General features: G+C 38.4%; 1 protein-coding gene across 6 annotated transcripts in view; it reads left to right on the top strand.

Annotated features, from left to right (window-relative positions):
- The window catches only part of OSBPL3 (oxysterol binding protein like 3), an 87,173-nt gene that overhangs the window by 2,607 nt on the left and 63,539 nt on the right, over positions 1-21,027 (top strand). For 5 of the 6 annotated variants that reach the window (XM_058833009.1, XM_058833010.1, XM_058833007.1 and 2 more), the window contains exon 2: positions 16,250-16,370. The exons of the other annotated variant lie outside the window; for it this stretch is intronic. The gene's annotated coding sequence lies outside the window, so the exon portion shown is untranslated. The remainder of the gene's footprint in view (positions 1-16,249; positions 16,371-21,027) is intronic. 6 annotated transcript variants of the gene reach the window in all.

Genomic DNA, 21,027 nt, shown 5'->3' with positions numbered 1-21,027 from the left:
GTCTTCTGCATTAGTGATTATGTTCAAACATTATACTTTGGGGGGCAGACACTGTTTTTAGGCTCCTGCAGCTGTCACTTGTGCTATGCCCTTGAATACTATGCCTTGAAATACATATTTCATTGCTAAAGTTTCTCATTTATCTGAAGGGCAAGGTTTTGTGTATTGTAACATTCTGTCCTGTTGTGGGTACTTGTCTTTATCCTTCTAGCAGAAAATGTATCTTCTCCATGTTAATTTCTAATTACCTTAGAGGGAGGTTTTCTGTCTGCCTTCAAGGTTGAGTGAATGTGGGTGTTGATGCTAATGACTATGATAGCCTAAGTAAAGGTGTAGGCACAATAGCTAAGAAAAGCACAGCTCTGGGTCTCACCCTGGGAGGCAGGATATCTGTAACTCCTTCTTTCAATCTGTTTTAGCATGTTACTCGTGCAAAGTTCTTGAAGATGCTTGTGGCTTTCACATAGGGTATATCTTCAGAAATAGATTCTATTATGTATGAACCTATGACATGAATGAACAGTGTTGGGGTTTTGGAACTCTGTCAGCATGAAGCTCATGCATGTTGTTACAAGTCACTTGAAACATTTAAAAGTGAAGTTGAGGGCAGATTCAGCTGGGGAAGAAAACTGAGAATTCGAATGAATTCTTTCTGATTTTCTCTGTTCAGCTGTTGCAACTGAGATAATTATTAAATGATCAGAGCTGTTGTGGCTGCTGGGTTTTCTTGTTTGTTCAGGGGGTTTGGTTTTGGTTTTTTTCTAAAATACAAATTCAATGCCAAGTCTGGTACCTGCCTTGCTGCTAAAAGCAGTGAGGACTCTAGGAATGGTAGCTGGAACTGAGAAATGTACTTGGCCATTGCAGCTCAGTCTCTCCTGTCCTGCCTGTCTGGTGTGCCTGACTCAGTGCAGGCTCCTTAGGGTAGAAGTCACGTGTTGGTGTGTGGCACTGAGCACAGCAGGGCCTAATCCTATTTCAGCGTCTGGGCACTCCATGATGTTAACCATGAAAGAAAAGAAATAGAGTTGAGCTGCTTTCAATCTGGCAGGTGCTGAGCAAACAGCAAAAATGTCTGTTTGCTATTTGCTAATGATTCTCAGTCTTTGAATGCAGGCTGTTCTAGACATGCCTTTCAAATTGTGGAAAATATGTACTGATAAGCAAGACTTGACAGGAATCCCTGTTATGTGAAACAGGAGGAACAAATGAGAGAGAGAACTGACTTTCACTGACCACTAAGCCCTAAGCTGAACTAGCACACTGAGAGTTGCTATATGCATCTAGCTCTTAGAGATATCTCTAAACTAAATAATTGTACATCTGGCTGTGAGACAGACATCCTGACACAAAAATAGTGGCTGCCTAAATGCATCTGGTAGGTCACAGGGGGAAGGCTGCAGATAAAATGTTTTATGTGTCTCTATCGATATTGTAACTGTTTCGACTGTGAAGACTCGTCCTTTGAAGTCACTGAGAAGCATACTAGGCAAGCTCTGCATTCCTTGTCTAGCCATGAGGTGTGTGTATATATCTGTGGTTTTAGATTTGTCGTTTTCAAGTCCAGTTGTTAAACTCCAAGTACCTGAACTGAACATTTCCTCTCTAGTCTTTAAGTTACGGGGTTTTGATACCTGAATCATGTTTAGTTTGGCAAACACAGCTGCTGCCATGTCAACACTTAATTATTTCCTTCTGAACATTTTCTTTGGCAATTATATTAACATGAGTGTGTAAACAAATCTCCCTCTGCTTCCCAATGTAATGCATAGATTGAGATTTAAAGGCATTTTTCTATTGATTCATCTTTGCATGTTAGCAACTTTTTAAGTCATCTTCACGTTCTGTCTGTATGCTGGTTGAATTTAAACCTGAAAAAAAATCTCAGCAAAACCGTGGTATGTGGTACTACAGTTGTCATGCAACAATTGTATGTAATTGCTGTACTTAGAACAAAAAAAAAAGAAAAGTTGGGCTTTCTGGCCATTCTGTGTATCCTCTGATGAAGGTAAAAATCTGAAATATTTCCTTTACTGAATGTAGTCATACTTTTCTCCCATCTTATTTGGAGCTAATTATTTTATTATTGCTCATGATGATACTGCAGAGTCTGTTATCATGACTGTAATCTCCTATCTCTTGTGCCAGTCTCTTAGGTCACTTTTAGGTCACTTCTCTCTTATCTGATGCCACTTATTCTCATCATTCTGGAGGCTTTTCCTAGTCACACTGAACACTTTTTTACTGTTCCAGTTTTAGTCTGTTCCACTTTCATGTAGTTGTTGATGAAAAGGAATGAAGCTCCTGGTGTTAATGGCTCTGATAAGGAGCAGCTGTGTGCATATACTCCATTTGCCTCCCGTGTATATTCTGCCTAGAGAGTAGCTGAAACCCCTGAAGAGACAATTTCTGAACAGCCTGGCAATCAGTGAAAGAACCATGTGTGCAGGAGACTTTATCCTTCTCAGTGCACAAGCCCATCTGTGTCTCTGTTAATTCTGCTAGTTACAGAAGGTTAAGTCCTGCCCTTCAAGTTTTCATGTGAGAAGAGTAGGATGTAGGTCTCTGCTACTACTTTCTTCCATCTTGCCAGTCACGCATGTTAAAAACATTTTATTGCAATGTCTCTCTCTTCTCCAAGATAATTGCTTTGTCAGTGGGCCTAGAAAAATAGCCTTGAGGAGGTATGGAGTTACTTCATGCTCATAGTTGCCAAAGTGAAATGTACAATTCTTATTTTTACAGAACTTTTTCTGTCCTGTCTGCAGTAACAACATACGACTTTGAGACCAGTCATGCTAAGTGTTACTGTCAAAAAGGTTCTAGTGCCACCTCAGGCTGTGAGGCATAACCATGGCATCTGCCCTGAGTATGATGTGGAATGGATCTTGCTCATACTGGCGGCTGAGACTGCACTGGCTGTAACTGTGCTGCCAGAAAAGAAGTTTGTTTAATAGTCTCATAAAACAGTATGCTCTGAAGGAGAGTGAATGATTCTATTACTTTTCAATATCTCTTGCTTGTGACAAATACAAGTGCTGAGATTCTCTACACAAAGCTCTGGTAGCATAAAATCTGAATTTAAGTGCAATTTATGATGGGAGGAAGGGAGGAAGTTTCACTGTGAACATGATTCAGTCACTGACAGTCTCGTATGCCTTAAAAAAAGAAACAGCAAGTGTCTGTTAATCTTCTGTGGTAGTGCTTGACTGATTTAAAATAACAATGTGTAAATCAGCAGCAGCAACAATGATCCTGAAGACAGGCGAGTGATTGTCTGTGTATTTGGGAGCAGATGAAGCGAGCTCCAAAGGATGTGGGCTACTGAGTCTCTGCTAGTTCAAGATGACTGTGGTTAGGAGTTTGTGGTGCCTTTCTCATGTTCACTCCCTGATACCTTGCTGCTTGCCAAAGGAAGGCAGGCTGGTACTTGCTGAGAGATGCCTTTCTGCAGTTTGGTAGCTGTGTGGGGTTTCCCCCCTCAACTGGATGTATCTGTGTGTCTGTGCAGTGTAGAGGCACGTGAGCTCTTAGTTCATGGGAGATGTGCAGCCATTTAGGTAGCAGGTCCATCCTTTTAGCAATGACTTCACCACTTCCAAAGAAGGCAGGCCACCTAGAATGCATCATGCTATTTGGAGCTGACAACATTTTGAAAGATTGAAGGTATTTGCTTATTAAATAAGCAATATTGGAATAAAGAAAAAAAAAATAAGGAAAAGGTGTTAAGACTGTGCCTGAAGAGATGGCTTCTCCCTAATTTTTTTTTTTTTTTTTTTTTTTTTTTTGCTAATAAGAGTAATTAATAGGACTCTATGGTCTACCCTGGGAACTTGTCAGAACTCCATCTTACTTGCTGTTACTGTTAAATAGGGTTAGCTGAATTACTCAGAACAGCCATGTTCAGTTTCCTTAAAAGGTAACATTCTGACAATGGCTTTGTCACCTCTTAATATATGTGAGAGGAGCAGAGACAATGGGTATTGAAATCAGGGAGGTTCCATCTGAACATCAGAAAGTTTTTCCTTCACTGGGAGGGTGACTGAGCACTGGCACAGGTTGCCCAGAGAAGATGGAGTCTCCCTCCTTGGAGATACTCAAAAGCTTTCTGGATGTGATCCTGGATAACCTGTTTCAGGTGATTCTGCTTGAGTGGGGGGTTGAACCAGATGCCCTCCAACTGAACCAGTCCCTTCCAACTTGAACCATTCTGTGATAATTTTACTAGGATATTTTGAAGCTTAGTGTAGTTCAACTTTGCTCTTCAGAATCTTTGATGAACAAATTAATTTTAAAAAGCCAGCCAGAGTCTTGGTGGGTTTTTTTCCTGGTCTTGCCTGGGCCTTAACAAAGCCAATAATAACCTTGTGATTGGGATACAGGTCATCTCATACAACAGAGTGCATCCATGATTGGAGTAGGCTTCTTGTGGAGGATTGTTGATGTTTGTCTGAGAGAATCTGAGTTTTAGAAAGAGCTAAAACTACTGGGGTATTCTAATTTGTAATTCTAATTCTGCTTGATACTGAAGTCAAATAACAGCAATATGTATATGAAGAGAGAATAATCTAGGCTAAATCTTGTCCTATTATTGAACTCTAGTAACAACCATGTTAGGAAAGAAGAGATAATATTTGTTTGCTTTCTGATTAAGGTCATGGTAAGGATTAATGTAAGGAAAAGAGTTTGGGTGTTGGTCTACAGGATTTTGTCATGTCTTGGCAAGAAAGATATTGGTTTTTAAGTTGTGAATTCAGTAGGTGTGCTCTTACTTGTGTCAAATACTATTTAGTGAATAGAATGATGGACAACAGAGATGTATCATGGACTCTCAACTAAGATGTATCATGGACCCTTATTTGCCTGCAACTGTGGTATCTGTACCACTTCAGGGCTGAGAAGGCAGCCAGCTAGGTTTAGATTCCAGGAAAATTTCTGTGCCAAAAATATCGACCCAAAGTATTATGATTGATTCATGTCTTCCTTAACTGAATGGTACTGATATTGTTTTACTGAGTGACCTAACTAGGAAGTTAACAATTCATTGTTCTTACACTACTGCCATAGCTGCTGAAATTCAGGAAGTATAAAACACATTCATTCTTTCCTGTTGTTTAAAAAAAAAAATCACACCAGTGAGTTCACTTGCAGATTCCTTAGTGTTTCAAATCTACCAGTTTCAACTGTAAGACATTAAACCAGAAGCACTCATGATTATAACTTTATAAACCTTACAAAACTAATAATAAACTAATAAAACTAATAATAAACTTAAAAACTTATAAAACTAATAATTATTATTAAATATCTCCCAGTGCTTAGAGGGCATCAAATTGTTGAGGAAGGAGAACTTGCTGAGGTTGGGAAGTGCTACTGTGGATAAACTAAGTTCTTGCGTTTTAGCTGATATCCAGTTCGTTTTGTTGAAACAAGCTTTTTTAACATCCTATTTCTTAGAACAGGAATTCAAATGCTTTGCTGAAATCATGTTTTTTCACTCACAGAATAAATATGGAACTTCAGATTCGGAGATAAGAGGTTAGAATTTTCCACAGGATGGCTGAATCACAGTCTTCTCCACACAGGGACACAATTTTACAGCTTATTTTCCTGTGTATAATACTATATTGTACTTTACTACCTGAAGTTCAGCAGGATCAATGCTTGCACTTGAAAATCAACAGCAGAGCCATTGCCAGGATAACACTTTCGCTGATAACACTTGCTGTTTGTTTGCTTGTTTTTGAAATAAGAAAAAGGAAGTAATGTCAGGCTTTGACAAAATGGTCTATTTGATAAATGTGGTTTATAAATTCTGTTTTTTCCTTTATTGTTGGAACACTTAAGTATCCAATTGAGTACACTTTCTTCTGCCATGTCATATGTGTGCAATTGTTGGTGTACTGAAGATTCCTTGAAGATAATATTATGTTTTAAAAGATCAAGTTTCAAGTAATGGGACACCATTGAGTATCTTTAAATGCATACAAGTAATTGTTTTCACCAGAGAAGTTTAATAATCTGCTTTTAATCCTAGTTGATTACTTTAATAAGCTGAGCAGGGAAAATGCAACTTCCCATTTATTTTTGGCTGTAGTGTCAGCCATCTGTTTTTAAAGAAGTGGTTTTCATAATTTCATAGTAATTTGGTGCTAGAACAATGCCTGTATCTCAGTGACATCAAGTGACTGCTCTCACTTTGGGAGGTAACAGCTTCCTGTTTGAAGAGGCTTGGGAAATCTTGGTTTCTGGGGCACAGCTCAGCATTTGAAGACATTGGTGTTTTCCTAGCTGTGGATACTATTTCAGTGTTGGCATTCCAGACATGACGGTTCACACTGAACTACCAAACACTCTTGTCAAGTGAGTTTGCATTATTTACTTTAATATGACTAGAATGCATGGTTAGCATGAACACACCCTTCTATTCAGTGCAGAATGAGAGTTGTTTGCTTCTGGTTTGCTCAAATTTAAATAGTAGTTCAGTCTGCAGAGCTCTTCTACAAAAGGTTCATATTTGCTTGCTGTTAAGTGAATTTTATGTTCTAAGCTAAAAAGAAAAAAAAAGTTTGTCTCTTGACTGTTAGAAAGACGCAATCCCTTTCTCACTATGGCCTGTTTCCCAGCACTCACATCTTGCAGAACTAGAATTCTTGAGGGATTTTCTTTCTTAATATCATTACTCAACACTCTGCAAGTGCATTGCTACTTGATCTACCTTGTGATGGCTTACTTAAGAAGAGAGATGGTATAGGCTGTGCATTTGTTGTACACTAATTTATTGATAAAATCATGTCTTATATTAGCCCAGCATTATGCACTTACAGCTGAGAGGAAGGGTGGTATTTTGTAATGGAGCTAGGGATGAAGGGCAGGAAAGTAAGATTTTATATTTTTTCTTAAATATTAATGTACAAAACTTAAATTCTTCTCTTTTTATTCTGGTTTACTGACTGCTTTTTTGTTTCCTTGTGGGTTTTTTTGGCCCTTGAAAATCATGAGAGTGTTTTGAGTAAATACAGCCAAGTCATCTTATGAAACTGTTTTGCCCAGTCTTTGAATGCCACTGACACATTTGCATGCAAAAATGCTTTGCAAAGTGTAGGAGGAGTGCAAACAAAAATTGCAAGGCATGGATGGGTTAGATTTGTGCTCAGATTGACTTTGAAGAAGGGAGTAGTTCTAATCTCCTAGTTCCTCCTTGCAGTGAGATTCTGAAGTGCTTGTTTCTCTGAGTCCCAGAACTCTGGGGGCTGTAGTTGTCTTTAGAAAGGCAAGGACATGCAAAGCTTTGACATCAAATCAAGAAGAAAATAAGCATAACTTTCATTGTCAGAATTGGTGTAATTGAAGCTACCTATGACTGGTAGCCTAAACATAGATTCTAAAACATACTATTTCCTTGATCTGCCACTTTTAAAAATTGTCTTCCTTAAAAAAAAACCATAAAGACACACAAAAACTTTGCACAGAAAAAATATGTGTAAGCGAGTAAAGATGAAGTAATTTCTTTGTATTAATGGAAACCTAAGAGTATTAAGGCAAGGTCAGTTTTCAGCCCAGATTAAATCAACGATAATAACATTGGCAAGTGGTATATAAGGACTTCCTTGCTGAAGGTAGCTGTACTGACACATAATACGACTGGAAGAGAGTTCCTGGGTTCTCATGTTCAGTATTTGCTGCAGTCAATGCATTTGTATATTCCTTTTTTGTAAAGTTCCCAAGCATCATCATAAAGTAGTCAAAGCTTGTCTCATTAACAAATCATTTAAAAGCTTATGCACTTGGACTAAAATTTTATTCCAGGATTCTGGCTGAAAGTACCCACAACCAGTTTGTATGCCCAGCTGGATAAAGCTGGTATTTATAAGAGCATGTGCCCCCTTTGTAACATGGTTTTCTCTTTGCCTGTTTAGGGGATGCTAACTGACACTGTCAGTTTAGAAGGTTTGCATTTAGACTTGAAGAGATGCAGGGAATCTCGGGATATGGCTGATTAGAGATGCTCATGGTGTTCATTTCAGGACAATATTCTTGCCAGTTTCTTGTCTATTCTTGTCAATCTTCCTTGCATAAACTTACATATATCTCACCTGTGTCTTAGGTGCTATTTTTCAGTTTTCTGACCAGATTAGCTACTGGCAGTGCCTTTTTTTTTTTTTATGTTTCCCTATATGGCTCTGTAGAAAATGCCTTCATTTAAGTCATGGGTAGCTCTTTTCTCCTTTCATACCTTCATCAATTTGCTAATGAGTTGATCAGGCATGTATTCCATGCATGTGAGTACTTTCCTCTCCTTGGTCACTTCCCTCTGTCTCAGCAGAATTTGTGCTTGGCTCACTCCTTGGAGCCTGACCTTGCCTCCAGGGGTAATGAATGGCATTCCCTGTCACTGCTTCTGTTCATGTGGCTCCTCTCACCTGCTGTCCTACTTGCTTAGTGCATCAGATGTGCCTCTCTACCTTTTGTCAGCAGCAACTTTTAGTAGACTCCTCCATTCCCTTGCCAGTGGTAGGACTATTAAATAAAACTAGCTCAAATTAATAATAAATAATTCTTGACAACTTCTTCTGGTGATTCATGTCCAGACTGATAATTTTTTATTGTCTGTGGCCAGTCTCTTCTGAATTCTTTGACCAATTAACACCATTACTAATTTTTTTTTTTAATGTAGCTGTTGTCAAGTCCAGATGAGATCTAAGATTTCTCCTGTCTGTTTTTAATTCTTTGTAAAAAGTTACTCTGTTACTATTGTCTGCATGGTACTGATTGTAGTAGGGCTGATGTCATTTTGCTTTTCTCCCCTCAGCTTCAACTCTGAAGACAGTTATTTTGTTTGCTGTTCTGCTGTTAGAGAATATCTCCAACTGGGGTTTTTTTGTCTGCTTTAGAGATACACATTGTAGGTTTTAAATTATTTTATTGGCTAGAGGTGAAGTAGATGCAAAAGCTTGAGCATACATGAAAGTTTTGTTTGCAGCTCTATGTACAATTTAATCAGCTTCTTTTTATTTAATTTTTTTTTCTGAAATCTTTTAGTGATTTAATATATTTTTCTTCACACATGCTCAGGAAGATGTTACTTTTAATTTCATGCTGGTTTTGGTAGTTTCCAAGTCTGTTTGTAGTCGACATCCTAGACTTGTTTCTTTATTAAGAAATTTTCACTTCCAGGGCTCTACTTCACATAGTTTGTATGTGTTGCTGAAAAATTCAGTTTCTAATATCTTTTAAATCAAATTTTTTTAAGCTCTAACTTTATTCCTGTACTTTAACATCTGAGGTGCAACTTCTTTAATCAACTTCTTCTCTGCCTTTTGGGAGCTGTGGTGATATGCTTACCTAGTTGGGCCTCTTTCAAGTTATCTACTGCATGCTGCATCCCATGAGGCATTTCCAGATTTGTTTATGCACATTTAATGAAGCAGCAACTCAGCATTTTCAATTCAGAGAGTCTCAACTCCTCAATCTACCTGACTACTTAAACTTCATATGAGTCAGAAGTTAATGTCTTGTAATGCCCAACTTACTGGGATATTTTTTATTGTGATAAAGTCTGTAGCAATCTACTGCAGACTCTGAACAAGGCTGTCTTTTTTAAGTGTGCTTGGTTTTGGTTTGGTGTTTTTTATTTTTTTTTAACTCAGATTCCATAAATTCTTTTGCAATGATTTGTTTGGGATTTTTTTTTTTTTAAATATATCACAATATTAAGTAGTGTATGCTTGAAGACCCCCTACCTCTATGGGCTTTTTTTTGAATAACATGTGCATTTCATTATGCTTTAGCCACTAAGATGCTGTTGTCCCTATGATATTAAATCTTGTATTTAGTTCAGGTGCATTAGTATTGTAGTGGAGGCCTGTTTTTCGTAAATACACAAATACTTTAGAATGTTTTATCTCGTCATGCCTGTTTACCCAGGCAGACTACTTGTCTACCTGAACCCTGTTCTAATCAGTGCTAGGACTTTCAGCCCTGTATCAAACATCAGAGATAAGAGTCCTTCTTGGTCACACTCTCATTTTCCTTTACTTGTGCATAGGGGTTGGATGTAGAGGTTGTGTGGGTGCCCAACAACTCTCACTTCTCACTTTCATCTGTAACACCCTCCCTGGGTGTGTCACCTTGTCCTTCATGGTCAGTGTCCTTGTGTCATAACTGAGAATCCTTGAGCAGGAGAGTCCTGCTGAGTGACTCTGAAATGCTGCAGTGTTTCACCCATCTTTATCTCTCCTCATTATTTTAATGCCTCTTTATCAGGTCATTTGAGATACAGCTGGATCAATTGTTTGAAGTCCTGCCATATAAATAATCTCTAGAGTCTGTCCCCCCTCCTAACGTAACCTTGAACACCCAGATAGAATATAGCTTTGAATCAGCAGGGAACTACATAAGGAGCAAGGGAGAAGGAGAAAGCCAGTATATGTGAAACTGCTCACTTAAATGAGACTTTTTATATTTTATAAACATAAAAAACCCCCTCATGTTGCATTTAAGAGAGTATAAATTATTAACTGAAAATAGTTATGTCATTTTCTTTCAATCACAAATACAGTAGTAGATATAGATGTTGCCAGGGTTTATCAGCAACCATTGCTACAGTAAGGCAAATTTGCAGGTCATCAGATGTAGAGAAAAACATCTGGTAATTAAATAGATTCTGGAATTTGTCGACATCTTGACTGATCACATTATTTTTTTAAATTTATTTTTCTTTTCAAGAAAATGCCTTTGAATAAACTTACTGATTAGGTTGATGCTTCTGTAGGATAGTATATATTTATTCTGGTAGATGTTATATATTTACTCTGATGGATCTTGTTGTTTTAATGTGATTTCTTTTGAATTAATGCTTTCGTGACAGTTTTGTGAATATTTAGGCCACAATTGTCCTGACCTGAGGCCAATAATGCCTTTTTTTTTTTTTTTTTTTTTTTTTGTGGCTTTCTTTATATACACATAACTCTTAAGAGGGGAAGGAGTTACACTGTAGGTGTTCTAATTTTGGAGAGGAGGGCAAAATCTCTTTAGTATGATGGATGGCAAGAAAACAAATTACCTTTTTCTGGTATCTTTTCTCTCCTGTTAATCCCCAGATCCAGATTTAGAAGCATTATGTGTCTGTCCACCGTAGCTGGGTTCTTTCTTTCTGGTCTGATGCTGCAGTTGTATTGGCTGATCTCCACTGTTCCTCTCTCCTTTCGCTTGCGTGGGATTTTCTGCTGATTTCCTAAAAGGCAGCGTGTGGTGAGTCTGTACTCACTGCACCTCACATGGTGATTGATTTCAGGTGTGGGGAGAGGGTGAGAGGCTGTTTGGTGCTCAGGACTTGTGCAGCCCTGGCTGACAGCCTGCCTGCTCTGCCTGCTGCTCGCTGCTGCCTGACAGCGGAACAGCTCAACTCGGAAGAGCCCTGTGGAGGGCACTGAGCTCTGATTCATAGCAGCTAACACATAGCACTAAGACTATATTTATCCACAGTACATGCATGATGTATTGTACACTTTGTGGGTTTTCTTAACCTTCATTTGTTCTAAGTAGTCTGTTGTGATTGGCAGAGTTTTAAAATAAAAACAAGTTCTGTAAGAGTAACCAGACCCAGTATACAAAGTGCCTCCAGTACTCATCCCTACTTTTGATGTTATTTATCCACACTTTGATTTGTTACTTCAGAAAGAAAAATCTTAATGGGAATGAGTGTCATGACTTTGTACTTCACCAGAAATTGGTAAATGAAGTCTGCACCTGCACTGACCCTGGGGAGCCTTTGTGTTCTGGGGCATCTCAGCTAGCAGTAGAGCATAGATGTCCCAATGCGGAACAGTGCATGTCAGGAGGCTTGCTCTAAAACCTCTCTTAAACAGCAAACAGACATAGTTCCTTTAGCCTGTTTCATTCAGCCTGGTCTGTACCTCAGAAATGGTAGGTCAGAGGGCAGGAAATCAGTGGCATACCACCTTTGGTCTTGTTCAGTGTGGTAGGTACTTCTTGGCAGCCCTCCAGGCAGTGTTTCTAAAGTGCTTGCACAGCTCTAACACAGGCAATCCTGGAATTGTACAGCTGAAGTGAAGGGCCAGGTAATGTGGCGTTTGGTGATTCATAAAGTCTCGTAAATACTTTATTTTCCTTAAGTAGCATCATTCTTCTTTTCCTCACTAAGTAAAGGAGAAGGGGATGGATGAAACCGGAAAGAAAATAGTAAGATGGACAGGTGATGGTTTGGAGGGGAGAGAACAAACTTTGGAGTTCTAGCCTGAGGGAAAGTGGGAAGACTTGTCATTGTTACTTTTAATTTAACTCCATGGACTGTAGAAAAATTGTGAGCACTTTAATTACATAATGACCTCTAAAATGAAGGTGAACAGAAATGCTGACTTTGTAGAGCACATTTCTAGCTCTCAGCCAAGTTTTCTGAGTGAAACCCGTTATCAGCTCGGAGAGGGGAAAATGAAGCTTGCTATATGGAACTTTTCGTCACATTTTTTTGAGATCTATATTGGGTATTAGAAGGCAGAAGAGAGAATTTGTTTCATGCCTTTATCAGAGTGCTGCAGTCTCAGCTGTTCCAGCAGATTTTGGACCCCCTTGTGTAAGCTGTGCCAGTGCAGTGGCTGCAGGGAAGGGGCAGGCTGTGTCTGAGTGTGTAGCCTTGTTCTTCTTCCTGCCCCATGGTGCCCAGCGAGGTGGTGGCACAGGAAGAAGTGTGCGGGCACCACACCAGCTTGCTGACAAAGACAACATCTTTGACTGGAAGCACAGGGCAAGCAAGATTTGCAGTCTGCTAATAAAGGAGCAAAATGGCTTAGTTTGAAAAGGTATGCGTGCTTCCATCACCTGCTGTAACTGGAACCAGAGTGGTGGAACGGAGAAACATTTGGTCTGTTGAAAAACAAGAGTTCTGAATGAGTGTTGGAGACTAATGTAATCATCTTAATGGTTTGCTTCCTGCTTTGCTGTGGTAACGTGCCACTGTGTATGCCTGTGTGCTTTTCCTAACGAGAAGATTTTTCCCTCCTTGAAAGACAGAAAATCTGAGGGGGAGCTATTAAATTCTGAAAGCTATATTTAGCTGGGAGCAATTAAAGCTAGCACTGTATAATGACACTTGAGACTAGCTTATCCATCAGGCAAACGGTAAGATTTTAATGTTTGGTTTCAGTCAGACTTGGCGTTACTGTTAACTTCTGCTTACATTCACTAAATTCTGCATTTTAGAAGGTGTCTGGTGCAGGTTGTTTTGGAGAAAATACTTGCTTTCTTACTGTTCCTGCTTTGTTCCTACTTCCATTTTCAGTGTAAACCCCATAGTCCCATGTGGCCTTTGAAAGAGGTATTTCTACTCTACCCTCCAGTCAGCAGGTGCCTGGTTTGCTCTTTTCATCATCTTTATGCTTGCAGCATGTGGGTGCAGTGAAACGACTCTGCAAACGCTATGGCTAAAGATTTGGCTTTTTCCCTCTTTAGTTATTAATTTGATTAACTTTCCACTCTAATTTCTCTCTGCAGTCATATTGCTACTGGCTTTAGTAGAACTTGCTGTGGGGATAAATGGCCAACTTTGAGATGGGGGAGAATTGGCTGCTTCCTCCCCAAGGGCCCAGTTCTGCTTGATGCAGACTTACACCAAATTGCACTCTATTGCCAGACTGAGTCTTTGCTACACTTCTGGTAGGCTCTTCTGGAAATAGTCAGAAATGTGTAGCTTCCTTAGGACTAATACAGTACAAAACAGCTTAATCAATTGCTGTAGAATTGTTGAAAGGTCAGTTATTGCATGTTCATTCTTTTTTTCCCCTTGGGTACCAGATAATTAATTTTCTCAGTTCTGCATTAAATGAACATCCCTCTATGATGCTCATATGAGCTATAGTCATCCACTGTGAGATATGTTTATTGCTCAGTTTATCCTTCTCTACCAGTGCATCAAACTCTAGAAAATTTCTGATGTCGAATGCTTGTATGTCTGTACAAATGTAGGTTACTTTTCTATTACACAGACACAAAAAAAAATTATAAATTAATCAACAGTGCCATTGAGCTGATCTGGATTTCCCAGATGATTTTAGAAATTGCATAGCGGTGTTGCAAAATATTCAGAAACAAATTCATACAAATGCTCACTGGTCAGAAGAGATCTCTTGAAACCAGTAAATTGTGGGGGAAATTTCCTCCTTTTGGAAGGAGGAAAACTTGATGTCTATGCAAAAATGTGGAAAGATTGTGGAACCATAAAGACATGACTTGGCTTTATGGAGTGACTAAGTGGTTGATACAACCATCGGCTTCCTAAACTGCTGATGGCCTAAAGTGCCCAGTGAAGGATGCTTAGGTTGTGTCTCTTTATATCTGTCCCTTTCCTTTAAGGTCCTTCTGGGGTCCCTGTTACTTCAATATGATATGTAATATACTCCAAGTAACTAACATAGTTCTTTGTAGCCTATATCAGATATTTTTTCCTGTTTTTCTTGTGTTTTTCATGCAAATAGCACAGAATTAGAGACAAAATTTTCAGATCTAGCTCATTGCGTTTTTTTCAAAGGCTTTTTATAAGGTTATTCTGTTGCCTTAACCATGAGAAGTTTTTAATATATGATTAGTTGGAAGTTTCAAATGTAGAACAGCTTAATTTTTGAGTTACTGGGAAAAATGCCAGCCATAGATTTGGGAAAGTCTGAGTAATAAAATCATAAAGCTGGTTCATTGCTCAAATATGTTGTTATTTCAGCTGCCTCTGCCCACTGCATGTTCCTACAGGCTAAAAATGTCAATAGGCTCTTATATTAATAGCTATTTTAGGATTCTAATCTTAAAAGGCAGTACAATGAAAGAACCTTAGATTAATCAAAAATATCAAAGTTAACACATCAAGTGTTCTTTCTTACTCTAGTTTAAAAAACTTCCACCCTTAATACTTAGACGATTAAAAATGCCCAAGTTCATGAGTTGAATTACCCTAAAATTAAATCACAGATGTTTAAACTACAAACCAGATGGGGACAGTGGCATTTTTAGGAATCGATATAGAAGAAGTGAGAAATTGAGTGTAAAATTAGGAGATATTAAATGTAGACAGCTGATAGGAGAAGGCAAAAGTATAGCTCAAAACTCTTGAGTTGAAAACAGGGAAAAGAATTTCCTCTTTTCTTGGAAAATTTGCTAAGACTGTAAGAATAATATTAAATAAGGACAGTAATGTCAATTCAAGAAATGCAGAAGAATTTGATTTCATTACTGAATTAAAGCTGTAGTCTATGACAGCATGGAGAAGTAATTGCTAAGAAAAAGTTAAATTGTAATAGGAATCTAAATTCAAAACTGTTATCACAAGTAATTTGAAGAATTCTATTTCTCGTATTGATTTTGAAGAAAGATCAGGAAAGCCTCAGCATTGGAGAAAGTTTAACAATGTGCTAGTTCTTATAAACTGTATGTGGTACTCAGACACTGGTTAATCTGGGGCTGATTGATTGCAAACTATTGGAAAATTCATCATTAAGCTGATATGGTAACTGACTTGGTGCAATAGAAATCCAAATCTAATAATTGGAATGAAGGACCATGCAGTCCATGAATATAAAGGCAGATTAAACCATTGTCCCTTTTTGGCTCAAATGGAGCACGTTAAACTTTGTCATAAGCCATTTCTGTTTGGTAGTACTCACATTGTACAGGGAAGTCCTGCAGGCTGCTAAAACTGTAAAATTGTGTTGTCCTCAGAAAAAGTGCATTTGACTAAATGTCAAAACCCTGCGTTAGTTGCTTCAAAGCAACAGCTGAATAGTGATACAAGTGTGTCAAGGAGTGTAGTACCCTGGCATCTATTTCTGTTCAGGATTCTTCTTTCTTGTTTTGTGCTGACAGGATGTTTGGGTGGGTTCCCCACAGCCTCAGTAGAGTTACACATTTGTGCAGAGTTCTGGGTCTTCAGAGCAGGAAAGGTTTCTGTTACAAAATGCATTGCTCTCAGACTGTATTAGTAGACTAAAACTCAAGTTGCTTAGTTATACGGGAGAATGTGGCTAACCTGAATTTTTCATGCTTATCTTTCGGAAAACGATGTCAGCTGTAGATACTGTATATTAGGGAAATATTTTGGGAGGGGAGACTGCACAAAAAAACAAGGCAGAAAAATCTTCAGATACTCATATATTCTACTTGTTACTTCCCTTGTGCTTCTCAGGAACGAAAGGATGATGCAGCAGGATTTTTATTTCTCATCTGATTCTTTTGGTTTGTTTTTCAGATCCAACACAAGACTCATGTGAGCTTGCCACATCTTGTCTAATGGTACTAGCTCATATTTTCACTTCTGCAAGAGAAGAGATTTGTATTCTTCCTAGTGGCAGTGATGCTACCCACTCACTGTAAGTCATCCTTCTATCACAGCTGTCTCACCCTCCTTCTAGGCAAGCAGAGGTTAAAATAGTGTGGAGCCTGTTTTAGCCTAGAGAGCAAGATCAAGGAAGCTGTGTAAAAGCTTCCTGGTTTGAAGAATCATTTCATATGAAGAATCAGTGGAGAATGAAAGAGGACTGCAGTAAGGCTGTGAAGGGGCAGCAGTTCAGTCCCCTTCTGGGGTAAGATATTGTGCTTAATTAGATGTCTAGAAGAATAGAAGGAAGTAACAAGGAGATAGAATAGGTAAACCCAAAGTTGTTCTAACCTTTTATTCTGCTGAGACAAGGGTAATTGTTCAAAAATACCTCAAAGCTGTGTTACTTTTGAGGGAAATCAAGAAAAAATACCATTTGTTGAGTTGTACTGTGAGTTCCCTTCAGTCTAAGGCTTTAGGGTTTCCACTGATCACCCACCAATTGCACCGTTGGACTGTATGGTTTGTGTCTCATTCTGAAGTAATCTCTCTAGACTGCAGCCAAGTATAGAACTTGAGCAAGGTTGAGATTGTGTTATCAGTGACAGTGAAAAACCTCTTGTCCTGCTGGTGTGTTTTTTCGCCTGAGTGTTCACTAATTGTGAGATTTAGCATTAGGAGAAAATTCTGTCCTGAGTCATATTTCCAGTCATGGAACTTGGGTATTTTGTCTTCTCTAATAGTATGCAAATGTAGTCACAATGTATTCTGAATGCTTAACAATTTCTCTTTTGGTGTAGGAACATTGATAATGAAATGCCAGAAAGTTCAAATACAACTTCTTAATGCTTGTATATGTGTCTGTGTATATAAATATACATATTCTTGTCCTTTTAAATCTGTGGGGACTAGATGAGTATTCTAGAGTATATAGGATGGTTAGGATGTTGTAGGCCTCATGTGCATGTATTTTACATATTTGATTGCAGTTTTGGAAGGCTGGCTGTTCTGAACTGTGCAGTTCTAACTGTCCTGTATATAAAGTGATGTTTTTAAAGTCTGTCTTGACAGACTTACATGGATCTTATACTTGTAAGCCAGAATATAGCACTGCTGTTTGCACTTATTTCTTATTGTACTTTTACCTGTGTTTCTGTAAGCTTAATCACTGCTTTAAACTTAGTGAATTTTTAGGCTGAATCTCTGTTTCTCTTGTGAGAGTGTAAAAAGTATCACTAGCTCTGTGATGCCCAGTAGGAACTTGCTTTCCTCTGGAAAGCTGGAGATGAGTCATGAGAACTGAAGTATGGAGCAGGCACAATCTTTGCTAGATGTGACTGCTGTAAAGCACATTAAAAACCACATATGTTTTCAGTTTCTCTGAATGACAAGCTGTAAAGGTGTCAGCAGAGGAGAGCAAGGAGGGGAAAAGCTTTTCACTTGGTTATTTCTGTTGGCAGGTACTGCCCTACTGCTCCGATGGGAGGTGCCCAGTTGCTGTAGGATCCTTTTACCTATGAAGATAGTGGAGTTTATCAGCACTATTACAAAACAGTTCGCTGATAAAGTTGGGAAGTTCTATGTTTAAGTAGAAAACCAAAGTTTTGTGATTGCCTAATGGCTTTCAAAACATTTCTGTACGAGGCAGAAAGGAACATAGAGCTGCCCCACCCCAGTATGCAGCATGTGGCAGCTTTATTTACAGAGAGGGTTCCTGTGGAACAGATTTGTGTGTGATTTCACATGGGGTCATGCAGGAAACCTGTGGAAAACTCTGGGTAAGACCTTATCTGCTTGTCCTAGTCTTTCTAGTGTTCCCCATTGAAAGGGAACTTTGATAGCAAGGGTGGTAGATTTACAGGGATGAAAAATGGACAGCATTTGAGCAGTTATGAAAAGGGAATTTTTCATTGCTCCTCTAATAGCGGCAGCAGAAGACTGAAATGAGAATTGGGATTTGTCTTAACAATAATACTTCCATTTTCATCCTGACATAGTACAATCCTGTTGTATGTTCTTGGGATGCATTAATACTTTGTAACACCCTGTTTTTTGAGATACATTAAATCTTACTTTAGCACATGGTATAATTTCTCTCAATAGCTCTGTATCTTTTGAAAAAGGAAAGAAACAGTAGCTGGTGTTCAAAGTGAATTCACCTTTAAGTGGCTATCTTAAATTCATTTTTACAAGCTTGAGAGTTGAATCTATGGCTGTTACAGTAGCAACTTCCATATGTCATTGAACCTTCAGAAGAATTCTTTACTGTTCTCCTGAATGTAGAAAAACACAGTGAAAGAAGTGATCCTCAGTCCACGAATTTTTTTAAGAGACACTTCATGGAATCCTTATGTATTCTGGTCTCTGGTATTTTCTATTAGTTTTGCCAATCTAAATTTCCAAGTTGGGTTCTTTGGTACAAATATTATATACATTGACTATTTGGTTTTATCTCACCTGTGAAAGGTATTTAATTCAATTTACTAAGCTGAATATTGACAGCTCAGTGCTCTCTGCTGGCTTTTTATTAATAGTCTTACATGAAAAACTCTTCAGAACAAAATTCTATGTTAAAATATGTCATTTAGTACTTCCTCTGAAGGAAAAAGAGGCCAAATCTTAGCATGCATATGCATGTAAGTGCAAAAATAACTAATGTATAACCCTAGCTTTTGTGTACAAGCTCAGGGCTATAAATTCAAGCCACTTCTCTCAGATGTGTTTCTTTTGGAATTAGGTATGAGTATTTGTACTTACTTGTTCTGTGAATAATAGCACAGGTAAGCCTCCTACAAAAAAAAAGTGAAGGGAAGATAAAAGGCTGTTTGTTAACTTCTTGTTTTATTAGTTGCTATTGAAACTGCTTTTCTTATTTTTTAAGACCAAAACAAACTGTTATATCTGAGTACCATGGATGGCATCTGTGGTTGGGAGGGGTGAATAAACAGGTTACCTACCTCTTGGAAACATAATTTGTTTTTTTTAGATTTAGTCATAATACTTTAATCTGAAACAGAAAACACCTGCTTAGACAGAGGAACTGTTTGAAATGAGCAGACTGCTGATTGTATATGATCTCAGAATAAAATAAATTTTAAGACTTGTTTCAGTAGAAAATAAGTGTTTGTGAAATTACGAAAAGGTGGATGAAATATACAGGCATTGTTTCATTAATACAGCATGATAATATTTATCATTTAAATGCATCTTATAGGGCAAGTTTTTGCTTGTAAATGCCGTCAGGCTCATGTTTGGCTTGAGGTGGTGTGACAAGGCTGTGAACTCCTGGGCCCTGTGGTGCCAAGGTGACAGGCCATTCTCCCTGGATTAGGGACAGAGTGCCATACACAGGAAAAGTCAGGTCTTTTCAGTAGTTACTGCTTTCTACTTTGACAGAGACTATGAACTCTAAGTGCCTGAAATAGCTAATTAGCATAGCCAAAGGTAATTTAGAAGATCACGAGTCTTGTCTTACGTTATGGAAACGTCAGATTCCTTACGCTTAAATGCAGAGAAAAGTAGCGACTGCTGTGTGTCTGCTTGTTCCAGAGACAATCACCTGGGTCATCCTTCCCATTTTAGCAATGGGAACAAGTTGCCTTCTTACTGACATTACAGTAAGGATTTTACAAGGTGGGATTCCTCATTCTGCTTACAGAAAGTGATACAGATAGTCCATAACTCTTACCAGTGAAAATGTTTTGATCACACCCTCACTGAGCAGAAGCATATACTTTTCATGAACTCAGTCCTGTAATGTACATAATTTTTTTTGCTTGGAGAAGCCAAAAGAGCTTGCCTCTTCTTTTAAGAGTAACTCTAAGAGGCCAGCTTGTCTTGCAGCATGTGCTTGAGCACGTGCTTCTGCCAGCCTTATCTTTTTGAAAAAAGATGAGGTAAGTTTTTCCTGTCCTTTGCTTATGGAACCTCTGGTAATTTCTTTATTTGTCCATCAGCTGAAGAATAGAAATAAAGCCACAGACAGATCAGAAGGCAGAAAATTTGTCATGCTTCTAAGGTGGCCTTAGAAGTGAAGACCCACAGCTGTATAGCTGTGTAGTTGTATAGCTTCAGGACCCCTCTTTGCAATTGTGCCACTGCAAAGGCTTTGTGTGCAAATTGCAGGAGGGTGGAAGAGAAGGTTGCAGTTGTTGGTGGGCTCCTCTGGAGTGGTAATGAGGATATGAGACTGAATCCCCAATCCTGCTGTGTATAATAGTGAATGAGGTATGGCTTTTGGCCTCTAGTGGCTGTTGCTTATTCACCAATTCCTAGATTATATGCCTTATACTCACATTTCCTTCAGAGAAAAGGTCATATTCCTGTTTTAATTCATAAGGCAGATTCTCGTAGCATCAGGCATTTGAAGACAAAATGAAAGTGACATTGTTTCTTTAGTTTGGAATAGGCTTCCTACTAAGCAGATATGTAAAATATTTTGATTATTGAAGTAATTACTTCTCAAGGAGAAATAAAGATTACTTTAAGGGCTGAGTACAATGTTAACAGTATAATTTTTTTGAGCTATGTGTATAAAGTTCAGTGGCTTCTTCAGTTTCAGTCACTGGGCTTCTGTTACATTAATGTGTTTTAATCTTATTTTATCCTTATGTGTTTGACAAAGAATGTAATGTCATAGATTTTTTTGTTGCACTTCTTATCAAACCATATATGACAGATGAAAAATGGTCAAACCTGATGAAGTGTTA

The sequence above is a fragment of the Poecile atricapillus genome, chromosome 2 (assembly GCF_030490865.1).
Source record: "Poecile atricapillus isolate bPoeAtr1 chromosome 2, bPoeAtr1.hap1, whole genome shotgun sequence".
NCBI lineage: Eukaryota > Metazoa > Chordata > Aves > Passeriformes > Paridae > Poecile > Poecile atricapillus.
Note: the sequence above shows the minus strand (reverse complement) of the source record. Positions and strands in the feature narration are given on the sequence as shown.